We start from the raw sequence: 19610 nt of genomic DNA, 5'->3' as shown, positions 1-19610 counted from the left end.
TAATACAGGTAACCTCTGTTGGGTGTATAGAAGGGAGAACCTTGTCATTTAATATATCCACCGCCATTATCGAGCTTTTCGTTGTGTAAAGCTTACAATAACCACTTTACTGTAAGTATCAATGTAAGTTTGTTTTAAACACGTCCAATATCTTTTAAATGCTCCAAATAAAAAGTATCTTGTGAGCCAAGAAAATCTGGATGAACCTTTCAATCTCAACATTGCCCTTATCATCTTGCGCTTTCTTTTCCAGTGCGCTGATTTGTGATTCTTACAGGATCCCTTCTTTCGCACATCTTCAGTCTAAATTTAGCGAAAATAAGCAGACATAAGGTATTCGTTTTTCAACAACATATGAATCAGTGACATTACATTGAAAAACATCTAATACGTACGCCAGCGTCCAACATGAAAAAGAAAGTGATTTTGAGGAAAAAGGGTTTATTATACCTTAATAACAACACTACCTTTTTTCCCTTATATGCTGTCCCTTTTTCTGGCCTGCTTCAAAGCGGTTTATTGATTTATTAAAATGTTTGATTAATCACGCCAGGCATATTTCCACCAGATTTATTGCGTCCATTTTATTAGTAGGGTTATTCCGTTTTTTGTGAATTCGATTAGGCCGGGACGTGGTTAGTAAAAAAATGTTTCTCTAGTAATTATCGGTTATTGAAAGAGATATATTATTAAACCAGTTCACTCGTTCAACCCAGTTTCTAAAACCGGTTGGCCCCCTGAATAAAACAAGGTGAACATGACCTACCCTAATAAAAGCGAATGAAAAAGGAGGCTATTTTCATATTTCGAACTCAATAGAGCAAACTGCTTGGTATAAAGATTTTTTTCTTTATGGCCGAGCAAAAGGGCAAGTGTTTCTTCATTCTTTGGCAAAGATTTCGGGCAAACGTCTTTCCTTAAGAACCCTCCCACGGCCAGGTCCCGTTAGGGTGATAAATCACCGGTTGGACAATGGCAAGAGAGGGGCGAGACAAGCTTTTTAAGTGAAATTGCAGCACGGCCTTGGACAGAAGAACAAAACAGGGGTTAAAAAAAGGAAAGAGCGGTGAGGGTGTTAGAGAGAATCGTTCTTGTAAGAGGGGGAGCGTTCTGGGACCCACCCCAACTAAGGGAGGCTCGTCGGCCATATTTATGGGATCCTGTGCTGGAATCCTGAAACTTGAGAGTTTTCGGTGTCCCAGTCCGACAAAGTCACAAAGGGGAAGGCGACGAAGCGTCAATTAAGGTCGGAAACGGAAATTATAAAAACGAAGGAAGTGAACTTGTAACTCGATAGGAGTGGCTCGTAATGACGGGTCATTGTTCAGAAGGATATTATTTGTTTAAAAAAATAAGGTGATTAAAATAATAAGCATGATAAAGAAAGAACGTACACTTACAAAACTTTTGAAATATTCAAATATTTCGCTGCCTGGTACTTAAAATTGGCAAAATTATAAGTATACAAACTACAAACACTACCGTTATTTTTTAATCCAATATTGACTAGTCCATATAATAGTTCAATATCATGTAATCTTAATAATGATTTTTAAATTTCTTTACATGGAATTTTTTATTATATGATCGGTACTTAAATTCAACTCCTTCATTAACAACTCCAGGAAAGAACCTACATTATTTGAACACGTGAACGAAAAAAATTCATAATTTACATATAAATTAAGTATTTTGTTCCAAGAGTGAAACAAGGGAAAAAAGAGTACCTTCATGCAGATGCCCGGCGGGGCGTTCATTCGGCCTTTACAAATTGACAAGTAATTTATTCGAAGTATAAGAAATTGATGAAGTACTTGATTGTATTGGAAGACGGTTGCATCGGGTGTATCAGAAAGATTATTTCAGCCCCCGTCTCCATTCAAGGACGATTTGACCTATAAGTATATCAAATCTTAAGGATTTTGATTGTGAAATAAATTTGCTACGGCGTTTGTTATGGGCAGGAACAGATCCGTTTGGATTATATTCATGTCAATTGTACATTGAAACGAACGATAATTGTTTATACGCATTTTTCAAGGATCCGATTTACACTGCAAAATTTGAATACAGTATTTTATGTATCCGCAAGAAACCTGAAGATCTGAAATAAGACAGCCTTGCAGCAACGACTGTCAGATAAGAAACTCTTTAAAATATTATTAAAAAAAGCATGTTTGTAATATTTTATTATGGTTATTTTATTCAATTAGAAAAGATTTTACAAGGTTTAATGTTGTTTCATAATCCTTATCTGCAATACCCACCGATATGCTTTGTCCCGTTATTCGTAAGACACGTTCCGCTATGAAAATTATAAGCAAAAAAACTTTACACGAGTTCGTACACATTTATTATGTATAATTGATGATGATTATCATAATAATAGTATTATACATTAGATTAAAATTAATATTCGGACAAAAGTGAATTATTAAACAGCTCCCACAACATTAAAATTCATTTTCCCAGAAGCGGAAGTATTTTGAAGAGAACACTTGTAAGAAAATTGTTTTTTCTCTAAAAGATCTATGTTAAAATGTAAAATAAAAAAATACTGGTTATAAGAGGGTCAATTTCATGCGATTTCAAAATAAGCAGTAAATTCTTGATCGGATGTGCAGATGTACATGTGTAATAAATTTATTTGTTATCTGGGCTTCCTCTTTGTCTCAACGTCTCTGCCGTTCTTCTTTGCAAAGCTACTGTTTACAGAACTTCGATTTTTGTTTTGTTGAAGAGCGATGGTACGTTCAAACTCTTCGGTTTGACTCCTGATAGTACTGCACAAAAAATAGAATTTGTAAGAAATGACACAAAACTACTTGACTGTGGCGTCCGCGGCCGCATCGGTTTAGGCGTTGTTTGCGCTCATCAGTGTAATATAAGGTCCCTTGTACCCGACGCACTTACAAATGGTATTTTTTGATCAAAAAGACCGCAACCCAAAGTTTTTTTTATATAGTAAATAATACCCAAGGTTATTTATAGTAAATAATTGTATTGTGTTCAACAAGATGATTTGTTAAAAATCTCATTAGTAAAATTAGTTAAACTAGGGGTTTAACTTGGGTCACTTCAATTTTCATCTGTGGCATACCAAACCTACAAAAACATAGATTCATCAGATCATGGTGTAAAAATATGTACTTGGTTCAACTGCATACTACGTAGACAAATTTTCAGACTTTATCTACGTCATATCAATATGACAAAAACGTAACAGTTCAGTCAATGCGTTCAAAAATAAATCCTTAGTTCAATGGGAATGTATCACGGAGGATAGGCAAACCAAAATGATCGGTAACGATGAAGTTACAAAATTTTTGATAAATCGCTCAAATCATATTTCATATGGTAAATGTTTTGTTTTGTCACCATTGAATTTGGTCGTTCTTAGAGAATTAAACAAATCGATGATATAAAATGGCTAATATACATAAGGCCATTGTAGATGTATATAATATATAAAATGTAAGGCAATGTAATAAAAATTAATATTGAAGGCTATAATTTATATTATCGCAAAATCTACTCTAATAAAATCGGGAAATTATTATTATTACCATTAAGCTTTATGCACGCAATATTTTTGATATTAGCATAATAATTATTGTCATATTTAGTTTCAAAAGTATTCAGAGGAATAATCAAGGAATTGTTGGCAAACTTAACTTTAGACGAACCGTTTAAAAGATCGTGCAGCAATATTTTGACTAAATACCTGTACTTGAGATTCGTCTCAAAAATCGTAAAAACGTACTTTTAAATTAATTATTTTTTTTATGTAAGGTCTTGGATGAGATAAAAAAGTCAGTGTCACGAGCGGGATTCGAACCCACGATCTTCGCCTAAATACGCCGCTGCTCTACCGCTATCTGACTTCGATCCATACTAGGTTTTGAATTGAAATTGAAAGAAGTTATTTGGTCAATCGGACCACGAAATATAATGGATTTAATAAATAAAACGAAGTATATCTTCACTAAAGTTCTCCGTGGCAATTTCATTTCTCTCCGAGAATCGAATCCTGATTACACGACATTTGAAAAATGGCAAAAAGGAGGAAAATTCGAAAGGTAGGTTGGTGTCAGAGTGGATCAAAGTCACGATAGCTCAAGTGGTAGAGCACCGGCGTATTTAGCCGAAGGTCGTGGGTTCGAATCCTGCTCGTTACACTGACTTTTTTATCTCAACCAAGACCTTACACAAAAAGAATAATTAATTGAAAGAAGTAACTTGGTCAATTGACCACTAAAACGTAAATGGATTAGTACTTTTAAATGTTGAGATGGTAAAAAGCTGGTTTGGTAAAAATAGAAAAATAATTTATGAGAGATTATTAATATTAGATAAGATTATTGTTTCAGATTATTCATATTACAAAATCTATTTTACGATTTAACTTAGTGTGTTGCCATAATCAAGCATTTCCAGCGTTTTATACTTCACTTTGATGTATGGGTTAATTAAAATCAAGATAAAATCTACTAGGTTTTACTCAGTACGAAATGGGATAACTTGTGATTTCTATATTGCTAGAGTGCATAAAATGAATTAATTCAGTTTCGTTCAATTACATTTCTCGAAAACATTAGGATCGTAAAGTCGATAAATATCGCATGCAACGTCCGACGTTTAAAAATAGATAAATTGAATCCATTAAATAGATATTAATAAACTAAAAATGTAGCTATTTAATTAAGGGGAGATAACATCCGAGAGGCTTTATTCACAACAGTATCGCTCTGTGATTGTTGCAGGTGCTGATATACTGAATCTAAAATCAAGATCAGAAATATAATTTCGGTCAGGTTGGCTACCGGCTAATAAATATATACCCCGCGATCTGTAATTAACTAATTTTTCTCCGTCACTGAGCACTTTAAATATTAATGTTACTATCATGGGCCGCAACTGCTGAATATGTATGAAACCGACGGGGCATTACGCCACGTCCAACCCATTTCTAAACTTTCTTATCCAAATTGTTACACCGATGAGTTTATTGTTAGGAATAAGAGCGGTAAGGTATAATTGCGAGAATTGATGCCGTTTGACGTATCCCGTGCCGATGGTGGACAAAAATATCAAAAAATAGGCTCTTCAAATTGACAAATCCCGGATTTTATGCTCGCCCAGGGGCCCGACAATCGCGGACTTTGATATACGGCGCAAAACAACGGCCGGGAGATGGTGGAAGGGTGAGATAATTGCGTAATTAATTGATTTGAATAAACGGGGACCCGTGACGTAATACCACCTACAGCCATCGGCCATTAATCATTTCCCCAAGACCGGTTTCGATTTATTTTCGCCTTTTCCACTATAGGTCACGTTTGAAAATTTGATTAACGACTGACTGTTGAGAATAATTTGTAGAAAAACTGCGTATCAATGTCTTATACCTGATATATAAAAATACACCTTTCGGCGTCAAAACAAAACGAAATATTTCATATATCCGCATTGTTTATCACAATTATTACAAATTCACGCTGGAATGACTTCCAATAGCGTCTGCAAACTCGAAGTGAATTGCTAAATCTTAACAGTAGTTCCGTAGAAAACATATCCATCAAAATGGAAATTCACGACAGGGCAAGACCGGCAGATTTTCTTTCCGATATCCCTTCACGGGTGGTCTTGAAAAGAGACAACTGTTGCCACATTCCGACGACAATCTCGATAAGATCGATCGGATAAACCCAAGATCCCGAGGATTGCCTCAGACAATCGCTTGAAGGGTTCAAAAAAACTGCACAGGAGGCCCGATGATTGAAATCAATTTCAACAACCCCCCCATCTCTTCAAAAAATTTAGAAAAATCCCCTTTTTCCATTAAAAACAAAGACCATCCCCTAGGAAAGAACAGGGTATAATTTAGGGAAGTCGGAATTCGGCAAAGTGGGGGATTGGGGTGGAACTGAAAGGGGCCAACTAGGGGAGCCATGATACCATCATCACCAGCTCCCTCAAGTATCGTTATATATAGTCTAACATCGTGAAACCACTTTTCGCCCTTGCTCGGAAAATAAAAGGGGCCGATTGAGAAGATTTTTACTTTTCAATGATAACGACTCTTTAACAATTGTTTCATATAAAACGCTGTTATACCTCTATTAAAGGTGCCAATTTAACCAATCGGTATTGCATTTTATTATATTATTATATTAGTTGAGTAGATTACAATCAGCATGGTACTACACTAGAGGGTGATTGCAAAATACAGAAAAACCAAATCGTGGATGTAAAGACCAACATCAGCTGAAATTCTTACACTACCCATCAACCAGCACACCTCAACTAGAAACCTCAATTTCGATCGTAATCGAACTTAATGTAATTAGCATTATACAATTTTTAGGCATTATTATAGTTTAGGACTAGATGGATAGTAGGACTCTGGCGCGATCCTGGAGACTCCAGTGGCATACGTTAAGAAAGAATCATGCCTGAGCAAATTTTGCCAGAAAAAAGATGACATCAGCAGAACAACTCTTGGACTATGGTCTATCAGTGCAAAGGACTATGCAGGTTGGATACAGTCGGGAGTCCTTAATAATCTGGTAAACACCTTCAGCTCAACGAAGTGGTCTGAACAATAGTTGAGATTGCACAATAGACGTCGCGATATGCAAGGTCGTAAAGCGGACGACTCCATTAACCAGTCCGGTATCCTGGAGACAAACAACTTCATAATAAATTGTTAAATTATTATACACTTTCCCCAAAAAATTGAATAATCTGACACCCAACGATCTCAACCATTCTAGCAATTATAAAAGTACACAAGTGAATTTTTTACATTGCATATTAATTGATGGACATACATAATTTTAAACTCTTTCTGTTTTGAATTACTGTGTTCAAATTTTGAAAAAAAATAAGTCAATATATATATAATATGTAAATTACACTCTTAAGGTCACTACTAGAGTAAACAAAAGAAGGAAAAAATATTACATAAACAAAATTACCTTGCCCAAATCTTGGACATATTTAAATTAAATTAAAAAAGCAATTTTTTAATCGCAGTTATAATTAATGCGTTGACAAGTATTAAAATATAACCCTACTACCTGAAACGTCAATATCAAAATAATTGCTGGTATTTCCGGAAATTTTTGAATAATTTATTCAACGTTGAATACATTTATACATAAATAAACAACCTGGGCTGTTCAATTCAGTTAATACTTATTATTATACATTTATAATTATAAATATTTATGACTTTGACACAGTCTTAATTTGGTCCCGTAAATTGAAACGGCTTGTTAAATTATGGGAAATAAGAAGGATTGTCATTATTAATTAATTATGTTTTCTTTTTTTTCGTTATTACAATTCTTATAAATTTGGCAGCCGCAAGAAACCGCCCGTGAGGCCAACAATGCCCTTAACTATTGTAACTCTAATACCTGAAACGTCAATATCAAAATAATTGCCGGTATTTCCGGAAATTTTTGAATAATTTTGAATAAGTCCTAGCCCTAATTTCATAGTTTACGAATTTAATAACCTTAGTGGCAATGGTTGGTTTATTTCATGGTTGCGTGGTAAACTCCAAAATTTTTTATCCTGTTGAAAAATTATTTTTCCGTGGCATTTTGGGCGTGATTATTCGGTATTGGTGGTTATTTTCTGGTTTTATTATCAATTGACATACTGCTTGAACTACTAACTTGAAGTACTATAAAATTACAGTGACACTGAAGTCCCCAGTATAAATTCCCTCCTAATTTCTTTCATTTACTGTAATCCTCAAAGTTGGTATTTAATAAATCCACAAAGCAATAGTGTTGCTACCAAAATCATATAAACATGTATTTAAAGTAATCACTCCTGCCTTATTACATGGTGATTATTTTATTGTTTCCACATAGCGTGCTGTCCACTTCGACCCGATGCACCTGGGGGGGGGGGGCTCAGCCATGTTGGAGCAGTCATCTGAAACACATGACGTAACGGCATATGGTCTACAGAAGATAACCAATGGCCGGGGTTCCTAGTCACTATTTCAGCGGCTGATTAATGACCATTGTGTATGCCGTAGACACTTGTCCGCCTTGCTGATTTGACGTTTGTCGGCACATTTTGAACAATGACTGTGGAAGAGTCACTATTTTGGTCAAATGTATAATGTATATATATATATATTGCCCGTAGCACCGGCCATTTTTTATGGTCAAATTTTTAATTGAAATGTTGTTTTATTAATTGATGACTGTCAACTGTTTATCCACGATTTATATTCACAATAAAATATATACATATAACATTTACAACCTGATCGTCTAGATTCTAAGAAAATTATTTTGATTCAATTTTGTTTTATTTACAAAAAATATGTTATACCTTAATGAATACAGTGTTAAGTAAAAATATACTATGTATTAGATCACAAAGTATGTATTCTTTAGTTTAGCATCAATTAAGAGAGATAACTATAAAGTAAATTACAGGTTGCTACTAAGTAACTACACCTTTTTAATAGTATAATTTAGTTTTATTATAATTGATAATATTTATAAAACTAATATTTTAATAGTTTTAGTATAATTGATTCCGATCATTTCCGTGTTCTTGTCCTAACTGATATGGTCTTCAGATGCGTTATAGTTTCATGTTTTTCCTTTGTTTTCTTTTCTCTACCCAGATCATACACTGTAGATGGAGAGATGCTCAAAAACGAAACTTTTGAAAAACCAAAATAATCGGAAACGACACCAAACCGAATTATAAATCACACTCATTTTCGCTTTATTCCTCTTAAGTTATGACATTTGATTGAGTCCTACCATAAAGATAACATTAGACATATGTGAACAAGTTCTTGTGCGATATTACAACGCATTTTCAGCCAAATCAGGTAGAGCATAACTCGCCTCTGCAGTTTCCCACGTTGCGTGAAAAGGAGAGAGGTTGAATCATAGACACTAAGGTAAGAACAAAAACTGAAATAATTTATGATAAATTCCAAGACAATGTGACCGAGGTAGCCCAGTGGTACTCTACGATACTCCGACTCGTATTTGCCCCTCTACAGGTTCTGGTTCCAATCCCGGTATATACCTGGGAATTTTTTAATATTCATTTGGAAATTTTTATATTGGTTTCAACCTCAACATCCAACGGATAGCTAGTTATAAAACCAAAATTCTTAGTCAAAATTGTTTAAATCACTTTTCAAACACTTCTCACGACCCATTTAGATGAAGATGTTTCGTTAAAAACACATTTGACAAAGAAAATATTTATGGGGACTGGTACTGTCATAGTACCAGGTTCACATTACTTCTGAAAAATAACTCTAATGGTACACTCAAACATAAGGAAGGACTAATGCTTAGCCGATACGTGCTTAACATTATTATCTCATGATATATTGAAGTAATGGAAATGACATAGAGGTAAATAAAAAATATAGAACTAAAATGGGAACAGTTAGTAGCTTCTATGCAATGTGATAAAGAGAGTTTTGTCTTTATAAAACACTAAAAAAATCTAATCAAAATGTTTATTTCCTCATATTTTGAATTTTAACATTACACTACGGTCTACATATTCATAACATTAGTTTTCAACGCTTACTTAAATGGTTCACGCATAAATATTAATGAGTTTGCACAATTAATTGCGCAATTAATTAAAATGAAAAATGCCCAAGAATCATAATAAGAATAGAGTAGATTTAATTCTTTTCTGTACTTTGTTTCTTCTGTAAAGCACTGTAACAATACTGCTGACTGTCATGTATTTTTTAAAATAAAATTTAAAAAATATGTCTAAGTATCAAAAAAGATAAAATTTTGACGAACCTTTCCTACATAAAAATATTTTCGCTTTGACATTAATAATGCTGAATGGATAGCAAAATGCAATATTTTACAATTGTTTAGTCAATAGAAACATTTCCATTAATGAAATTATTCTAGTTGGATTGGGAATTGCAGTGGAGTCCGGTTAATCCAAAAATGTTCGGTAGTCAGGAAAGTAATTTTTTAGTTTGGAACAATTTAAAAGTAATCAGTTATGCGGCCTTGCCCGTTACAAAGCCTAGTGCCGATTTTTCGCTGCACCTTCATCCTAAAATTGTGAGGTCTGTGTGGTGATGTACTGGTAGTTCGATCCTTTCCGAATCTAATTGTTTTTGGTCCGCCTTTCATCGTTATTTTGGTCAGTGAGACGGGTTTCGGCTCCTCTGCATCTTCAGTGGTAGGTTTCGACAGAATGATTAAACACGCATCCGTAAGCCTAATCTGCGAGTATAGGCAGAACTATATGGTCCGTATGTCTTAACTCACTATCACTATTGCCCTTTTCCTTTTCCAGCTTATTTTTCAACGTACACGTCTGTATATCACCTGTCCCTCTGTACCTACAAGAATTTTTTTACTGATTGCTTCTACATTATTGAAGTTATTCCGCCAATCCGAACAGGGATCGATCCCAAAAGGTTTGAACCACCAGGACTCTGTTGTACATTTTTTTTTTTACATAAATTGGAATGCCTAGTTGTTATAATGTTTTTAAGAAAGTACCGATATAAACAGAGCATTTTTTGTGTAAACTTCCTTCGGCAGAAAAAAAAAGAACCAGCCGTGTTATAAAAAGAGGTACAAGGCTGTAGAGCGCTGGTGACTAATCGTGGACCGGTTCACAAAAAGGTTCCTCACCAACCAGGCGGGACAGACCAGAGAATGAATTTTCCCTTTCCGCGGCGGATACGTTTTCAAAAATTTAAATAATTTATTGCCCCGGTAGAAAGTAGGCCGGCTTACGGATCGCGTCCTTTCTCCTCCACTTGACAGAGGGTTTCCGTTATATTTTATCCCTTTACGAAGAATCGATTTTATTATAGGAAAATATGTAATTAAGATGTAAATATTGTGATACAATCGAAGAAGAATTTTTTTTTAAATTAAGCGATAGAACTGTTTACGACAATGCAGGATCGATAAAAATCAAAACGGAACTTATCATCTCGGGGAAGGGGCGGCTTTTCCCTTTCTTACTACATCCTACATAACCGCTAGGTCCGAAAAAATATAATTTTTATTTTCATATTTTATTCAAATCACAATATCAAATTATCATAATGATTACTCGGCTCCTACATTTAGAAAATCATATTGATTGCAGTTTCTATTTTTTTCAAAGAAAAATCATTTGCAATACAAATAATATATCAAATCTATTTACTTTAGAAACGTGTTTAATTGTTTTTTCTTCACAAGCAGAAATATACTATGTTTAAACGATATGTCTGTGAAAAGTCTCACTTTTTGTAAATTTCAAAACGGATTTCCAAATCTATCGGTATGTTTCCAATGTACTAGTTTATGGTAAGTATCATGGCTATTTTATGGAAATATGGGCCATCAATCGAGTTAGACTGTAGTAATTTCCTTTTAAATTATGTTAATTGTTGTTTTAAATTAAATTATTATTCAACTTTAAATGTTGTAGGCAAAGTACTTGAAGTACAATTGCACGTTGGGTTCAAGTAAATGCAATAGAGTTTATTTTTTGCTTCTTTTATTAATTTATCATGATAAAAAATTCCTAAATTTTCCTTCCTTACAATTGTTATGAAATCCATACTTGAAGTTTATCGATAATTACATCATTAATCCACACGATACTAAGCCACAAACTCAGTAATATAAAAATTATGACCAGCCTCTTGTAGCCGGAGTGATAAACCTGCAGTGCCATCAATTTCGATCAATTTGGAATTTTTTAAAGTAGGTATTTTAAGTGTAAAAGTTTCAAGCCCAAATGAGAAAAGAAACTTTCTTTTGGGTGTAAGTAAATTCTATGTATATCAGTAATATTAACCCATTTATGTTTGGTGGGCATAATTGACCATATAATTATTTCATTTAATTATATTTTTTATGTAAGGCATTGGCTGAGATGAAAAAGTTAGTGTCACGAGCGGGATTCGAACCCATGACATTCGGCTCAGTAGTATTTGTATTATTGTCCGAGAGGATCGAAGTCACGATAGCTCAAGTGGTAGAGCAGAGGTGTATTTAGCCGAAGGCCGTCGATTCGAATCCCGCTTGTGACACTGACTTTGTTATCTCAACCAAGATATTACATAAAAAGCATAATTAATTGAAAGAAGTAACTTGGTCAATTGACCACTGAAACATAAATGGATTAGAATTTTTAATGACAGTAACATTTGTTAAGGTTAAATGTAATCCAAAATATTATGAACCAATTCCAAAATTCATGACTACTGATCGTCAAATTTATTTTACCTCTCATTTCTGTACCATTCTAAATTTTTAGCCAAAAATTACAGATTTTATTTTGTTTTTTATTTAAAAAAATTGAACTCTATGATGTTAGTAATAAAATATCCGTTTACAGAAAAAATGGAGTAGTACAGAAATGAGAGGTAAGTAAATTTTTACCATTTTAGAATATTGCGTAGTGGCGGATAAACTTACTACAGAGGGTACATTTACTTTTAATTACAGGACATTAACTTAAAACTGATCTAGGCAATGTATAAATTATTATCCGTTCAAAGACCAGCAAAATTCTGAGGCAAAATATCATTCTTACCCTCCTTCACGTTTTCAAATTGCATTTTTTATTTAACTTGGAAGATAAAAGGTAGATACCAGTTAATCTAAATTAATTCATCATCGGTTAATTTAGATGATGTTGGCACTGGTCAGAGCACCGATGCTGCGTCGACAACGTTTGTGAGAAAGGATAGAGTCATATATTTTCAACGATGGCCCCAACGGAGTCGTGTTGATACAGAGGGCTAACAGCTGGCAGTCACCAATTATTCGCTCCGATAAACTCTAATTGCTTACAACAATAACAGAACCAGTAATTCGGTTTTTGCCCTCCATAACTTATCAACCGCCTCACCCCATCCCAGTTTTTTCCGCTCCTTCCTTGGCATGGGCATGAACAGTCATTTTACAGCTGTCTTTAATTATTTTTCTTTCAATTAGACCAGCCGCTGAGGAGTGATTTAATTGAATTTAATCCTCTAACGAGGTCATCCTTCTGGAATTATTGTTCCGATTCCGTCTTTCTTCAATTATCTAGTACGGCAATTAGCTAGTGGGGATAAAACTTTTTAGGACTCAAAAAATAGAAAAAGGAAGTACTAGTACAAATAAACAATGCTAGTAAAAAAAAAAGGGCAAAAAGCACAAAGGTGAGATCAGGGATATTATATAGCCGACATTTTACATTGATTTATCTTGAATAAAACATATTACACTTCAATATTCATTAAAATTAGATTTTTTATAAAAAATACTCTTTGAAATAGTTGGCCATGAAAACAAGAATTGTATGTCTAAAAACCAAGAACCAGGTTGACAATTACCAGAAAACAAATTTAATTGTTAAATATTAGCTTAATTTATGGAGAATTTCTAAAATAAGATTTAATACATTATTTTTATTGCACTAATAATTTCCTCAATCAAAAATAATTCGTGTAAAATGGATGAAGATTAAGTCAAAATAACACTAAGGGCCCGTTGCACCAACTTCGTTTAACCTTGGTTCAGTACTGAACGGAGTTCAACACAAATATCGGCGTTTTTCAATCTCTATTGATCCGAGATCAAGTGATGAACGTCGATCAATTCTGAACGGTCGTCGAGCTCGGGTTAAACAGAATATAGAATTAACCAACGTGGAGTGAGTTTATCAATTCATTGGTCGAAAAGGATTGCTGTCAACCATCTCCAATAATATCTCCAATTCACTAGTTTCGTGATCCGCTTGACCAATTAATATATTTCAATTAATTAAGGTTTTTAGTTGATTGGAACCCACGATCTTCGGCTAGATAGGCCGCTGCTCTACCACTTGAGCTATCGTGACCTCGATCCACTCGGACACTAACTTCCCATCTAAACCCCACCTTTTAAATTTTCCCTCCTTTTTGCCATTTTTCAAATGTCGTGTAATCTATTTGATTCTATTCTCTACAAATGAAATAGCCAGGGAGAGCTTTAGTGAAGGTATTCCTCATTTAAACTTATTCAATTCACTAGTTTCGTGGTCCGCTTGACCAATTAATATATTTCAATTAATTACGGTTTTTAGTTGAGATAAAAATTAATTATCTGCAAATATAACAATGGATATCTCCAATGATAACAAGAAAAACCGCAGGAACTTAAACCGAAAATTGGCTATAATCGGATGTAATGAAACCTAAGATATCCTATGGCTCATTAAAATGGTGAACGTTAGAAAAAAAAAACAGTTATCCAAAAAATAGGTTGTATGCAAAGATTGGCCACTCCTTTGAAAACGTGTAACGATAGAAAATATTTCCGGCATACAACAATAACAAACAAAACCAGACCTTAGAAATCGGATTACCATCGTGGAAACATCTTTTCCAGCATCCTAATTAGTTTTACCAGACTAATAAGGATCAGAAAAAATCAGAATAAAATCAAATACAATTATATGTTAAGCAGATAGCGTTAAAACCAGCATAGGGGCTGAATAAAATACGAGCGATCAAATTCATTAGGAAAGTACACCTCTGTTTGAGCTGAAAAACATGCTGTCGATGATTGTCCCCTGGAAAATCGTAAAAGAAGTTGCACTAGCAAAAACATACTCTACCATCAGAAAGCCAGCTATCCGTAAAAGCACGTAAAATGTCAGGTACAAAGTAATTGGTGACTGCATTTAAAATCTTGGGTGCTTGGTCACAAAAGAAATATAGGTAACTAATAGTAAATAAACTGTCCAGTAGATGATCGTGTATAGCCTATAGCCCTAGAACCTATACGAGGGATAACAAGATCAAACATAGACTCCTCTATAGGGTCCACAAAAAACATACGGAATATCGAAAGCACTCCAGAGGTGCCGGACAGATTAAAGAACCCTTCCTAAAAATGACAAGCACATTGCTACAATAGAGTGATAAAACTATGTACTAGTCACTGACATCTGAGAAAACACATTCACAACATAAACTGCGAAAGATTGGTGTGTTGATAGTCCCTACCAATTCTTAAAAGAATGATTGAATTAATTGAACAGATCTAAGGAACTAGGAAAAGCACAAAAAGCCATGTCTTCAGTGCTTGGATAATACTACACCTTGCATCCTACTATACTCTTATAATCGTATCATGAATTGAGCACAGCGAAAACATTGTTATTAAATTCCAAAAGAAAAGCGGACTTAGGGCTGATTTATGTTGTGAACTTGAAGGGATTGTGAACTTCTTACAGAAATGATGTCTAAGGATCGTTTTTATAAAATGAAATCAATAATAAGTCAGTTTAGACCCTAAATTTTAAAATATTATAACTGGTATTTATTATTTATTATTATTCGAAAAGTTTCTAAACGTTACGCTTCCTTACTCTGTCGTTTTCATGCTTCATCCCAAATAATAAAACTTTTAAAAAAATTGAATTACATTTTGATTGCAATCATGATTATTAATTTTCATCTGGACAGTTTACAAATTCCTCTTCCACCTTTGGAAAAACAAAAGAATATTGAACCCAATCAATCCGTTATAAATTTGCCCCTGTCGGACTGCAGAATCTTTACAGAATGCTAAATTCTCGATCGTTTCTTAAAACAAAGTCAAAACACACTAGACGCGGCAGAGAGGATGTTGAGAACGCTAAACATTTACACTTGGGTGGGCAAACCTGGACCAGTGTTTATAAGGACTGTTTCAAACACTTGTGTGTGATGGTGGCCATCTGTTACTTGAGAACCTACAAGTCAGATATTGCAACTTAGGAACAAAGAAGAAACGATTTTCATAAATGGAAATCGGTTAACTTTCTTCTTCTCTGTGTTCTCTGATACAAAGAATTTTATTGACTATCGTCCAATATATATTATAAATTAATCTTTTAATTGACCAAAATAAATTGTTTTAAATTAATTATTTAATTAAGGTTTTGGTTGAGATAAATTTTATATATTTTTTATATATAACTTTTTTATCTCAACCAAAACCGAAGTATCTTCACGAAAGCTCCCCGAGGTCATTTAATTTGTCGCCAAGAATCAAATAGATTACCCGACATTTGAAAAATGGCAAAAAGGAGGGAAAATTCGAGAGGTGAGGTTGATGTGGGAGGTTAGTGTCCGAACGGATCGAATTCAAGACAGTTTAAGTGGTAGAGCAGCTGCGTATTTAGCCGAAGGTCGTGGGTTCGAATCCCGCTCATGACACTGAATTTTTTATCTCAACCAAAAACCTCAATTAATTGAAAATAATTTATTTGGTCAAGCTGACCACGAAACCTAATAGATATAAAAATTTTACATTTACATTCCTCATTATATATTTATCATTTCTTTTATACATGTTGTTTTGTACACACATTTTTGGCATTTCAAGAGGTCAAAGTTATAAGCCTGAACCCGTTTGCTATATATAACAAATGAGATTCGAATTCATCGATATGAGGAATGATAATCAAGAAAATCAGTAGTTTAAAGTTTTGACAATATCATTTAACTCGATCTCATAATTATTTTCCTCTTTTTGACAGAAGGTGAAAGGGGGGTAGCTTTCACAAAAGCGTTGTGACAAATTGTTATCCCTGGATATTGAAAGGACCCATGTTAATAAAAAGAGCCGGTGAAAAGGGGGACGAGAAGGTCCTCTTTTCGAAAATGACTCAATTCCCGGCTTTTAAGCCGGACAAGAGCGGCCTCCAATTCCCCCCCCCCCCATTTCCACAAGGGACTACGCAAACAAAGCCGTTGTTGAAAATCACAGATACGATCATTTCTGAAATGGTAAAGTAAGGGAGTTTATAAGTAATCAGAAAAAATATGTTAACTAAAGCTGATTCATAAAATACTTGTTAATTTTGCATAATTCGACTAATGAATGGAAGCCGGTCGAAAGTGAATTTATAGCTCTGACGAACATTGCGAAATGTTACTACATATTTACAAAACGGGCTTTTGTGTTCAGAGTTCGGCCCAGATTGGCGGGACATGGACAGTGGTGTCCCTTTCTAGGGACAAAGGGCCGCAGAGGACGTTTTATGGCCAGGGGACGAAAGGGCCTCGTAAAACTATCGGTTCCGTTACGCAATTGTAAACAAACAGCAATAAAACCGTTTTGTCCTGGTCGGCTTTCACTTTTCCCATAGATTTTTCGGCACCTGACCAGGTAAGCCAATCAGTCCATGAGTAAGTCCCACAGGTGAAACAGCTAAACAGCAGAGGTAAGTCTTGTTCGTTTTGAAAACCAAATCGCCACATAAATTATTACAATTATCAATAATTTGATGTCGACATTTCTCAATGCGATAGTTTGTATTGAAAAGGGGGGCCTGGGGGCCTCTTGGATAAAACCAGTTTGACTTTTTCTTTTTTATTATTCATGGAAAACGTGTTTCATTGTAACTCATTTTCCCCAGATGCAGCAGAATCAATCAGTGAAAATCATAATATGCTTTTTTTCCCAATATAAAAACATTTCTTTCGTGGAAATCCTTCAAAATCTAACTAAACCATTAGATGATTGTTATTTTTTGGGGGGATTTTTCACCCAACATACTTGAGGTTGAGTTTCATCATCGGATTTCCTGTTCTCCCTTGAAGGTTTTCTACATAAAAGAGGACATATTTAAAGTAAGATGGTTAGAAATTAGTCGCACTATGACATTACAGTCGACTTGCATTATACCTGGAACTTGTACCTTTTTTACCAATTTATTAAACATTAAGTGTAAAAAAAGTCGCGGTTGAATGTTAATTACTGTAATTTTCTTTTAACATTAATATATACATTATATATTAAAATACTCGAAGTAATTTCCCAACGAATAGAAACAAGGCACAAGAAATACGAGAATCTTGAGTTGTTGAGTTATGTCAACACGTTCCTAGTCAAAAGTCAATAATATATTTTTATTTTTGTCAGAAGTTATGACAAACGTCTGGAATAAATTCTCCCTTAAAAGCAACACCACCATTTTAAAAATAGTTGTTACAATTTAACTTTTACTTTACAATTATCAACGAAATTTTCAAGAAAATCAGATTTAAGTACTAATAATAAAATAAAAATGCAAACAAATAAAGTAACATAAAGCAGTTTCTATGTAGTGTGCAATTTCAATGTACTACAAATAATTCATAATATAATGAAAATGTATGGTGTTTAGTGACCTTTAGTTAATGATTATTTGGTGATCGTGAGATGGGGTCTGGTGTGACGTAGAGTTTAGAAAAACATTTTCTTGATTGTGCCAACGTTTCGATCTTTATTGAGATCATCTTCAGGGTTCAAAGTGTTTGTTTTGTGCGAGTTGTGTCATTCTTGTGTGTTGTGTTAAGAGTGATACTTGAAAATATATAATAATAATTAAATAAAAGGATAAAAAGGAACTCTTTAAAAGAAAATAATAAAAAAACTTCAACAATCTTCTATATCAGGCGACCGGGAAAAAACCTAAACTTAAAGTTTAAAAAATTATTCAGAAAAAGAATAGTGATTATTTTTAAAGCCCTTTTAAATAAAAGATTTTTGAAAACAGTTGCAGGTTTTGCAGTTTTGGATATCTATGTACAATTTGATCTAATTTTTGCAGGCTAGTATGAGGAAAGAGTTTTAGGAAAACATGTTTTGTATCTAGGATAATACACCGATAGAATAAATTTAAAATACAATAAGATTATTTTCGCCAATTAGATGTTAAAAAATATATTATAGATGGTGTATGCTTAAGGTAAATTATAAAGGTAAGTGCAGAATTCTATATATACTTTTTAAAGAAAAGTTTTACATATTCAGAGACTTAATAATCAGAATAAATTAATCTTTTTGTACGTGGCTTAGTTAACTGGCAAGTGGAAAAGTTTTACAAGATAAATTTTGTTTTAAAAGATTTAAATTTTAAAATTACACAAAAGATTAGAAGTGAAGTTTTAAAGTATAGTCTAGTAGTTTAGTTCCCTTATCAACGCAGACCATCTTTACGGATCGGTGCCTCTATTATCTGACCAACAACCCAACACCGTAAATAAGTAATTAATAGTTTTGAAAATAATTATTTGCATAGGTTTTACATCTACCGACATTGTACAGCTGATTTATCAAACTATCTGAATTGATAAAGTATTTTTTAATGTTTTAATCATAGATATGCCATCATGTAATAGCTTGTCATATTTGTAAGGACACAAATACTGAGATCGACTTAAAAATGGATAATTAATTAAGGTAGATTTGTATTTTTCCTAAAAAATGCTATTTCTTTACCGTTCTCGTTAATCATCCTGCTCTTAGAGGTTTGATGCGTACATGGAATTGCGGATTTGAAAGTAGCCCTTGTACTTCCGACAGAAAGTGGGAATGAGGTCGTTAGGGTCGTCTGACGAATTAGAGCAATGTTGTGTCGCAGAATAAAACTAGATTGAGACCTAATGCAGGGAACGTGCACTCAGCCAGAGCCCTTTTCATTATAAGAAATTAGTTTTAAATGATGTTCTTAACCTTGGGACTTGCAAGCTCGTTAAATGCTTGACATATTAGCGTTATCGTTATTTAATTCATATAAAAAACAATTGAAAAACGATCTTCCAGTGCAAT

General features: G+C 33.9%; 1 protein-coding gene and 1 long non-coding RNA gene across 5 annotated transcripts in view; one reads left to right on the top strand and one right to left on the bottom strand.

Moving 5' to 3' along the window:
- LOC106661387 (homeotic protein antennapedia-like) overlaps nt 1–19610 on the bottom strand; it is a 294613-nt gene that overhangs the window by 155794 nt on the left and 119209 nt on the right. The window lies entirely within an intron of this gene.
- LOC106661388 overlaps nt 16973–19610 on the top strand; it is a 139828-nt gene continuing 137190 nt past the window's right edge. The window contains exon 1 of the long non-coding RNA XR_001339712.2: nt 16973–17238. This is a non-coding gene — a long non-coding RNA (uncharacterized LOC106661388). The remainder of the gene's footprint in view (nt 17239–19610) is intronic.

Source organism: Cimex lectularius, unplaced genomic scaffold (assembly GCF_000648675.2).
Source record: "Cimex lectularius strain Harlan isolate CLEC.00 unplaced genomic scaffold, Clec_2.1 scaffold18, whole genome shotgun sequence".
Taxonomy (NCBI): domain Eukaryota; kingdom Metazoa; phylum Arthropoda; class Insecta; order Hemiptera; family Cimicidae; genus Cimex; species Cimex lectularius.
This window is presented reverse-complemented; position numbering and strand designations above follow the sequence as displayed.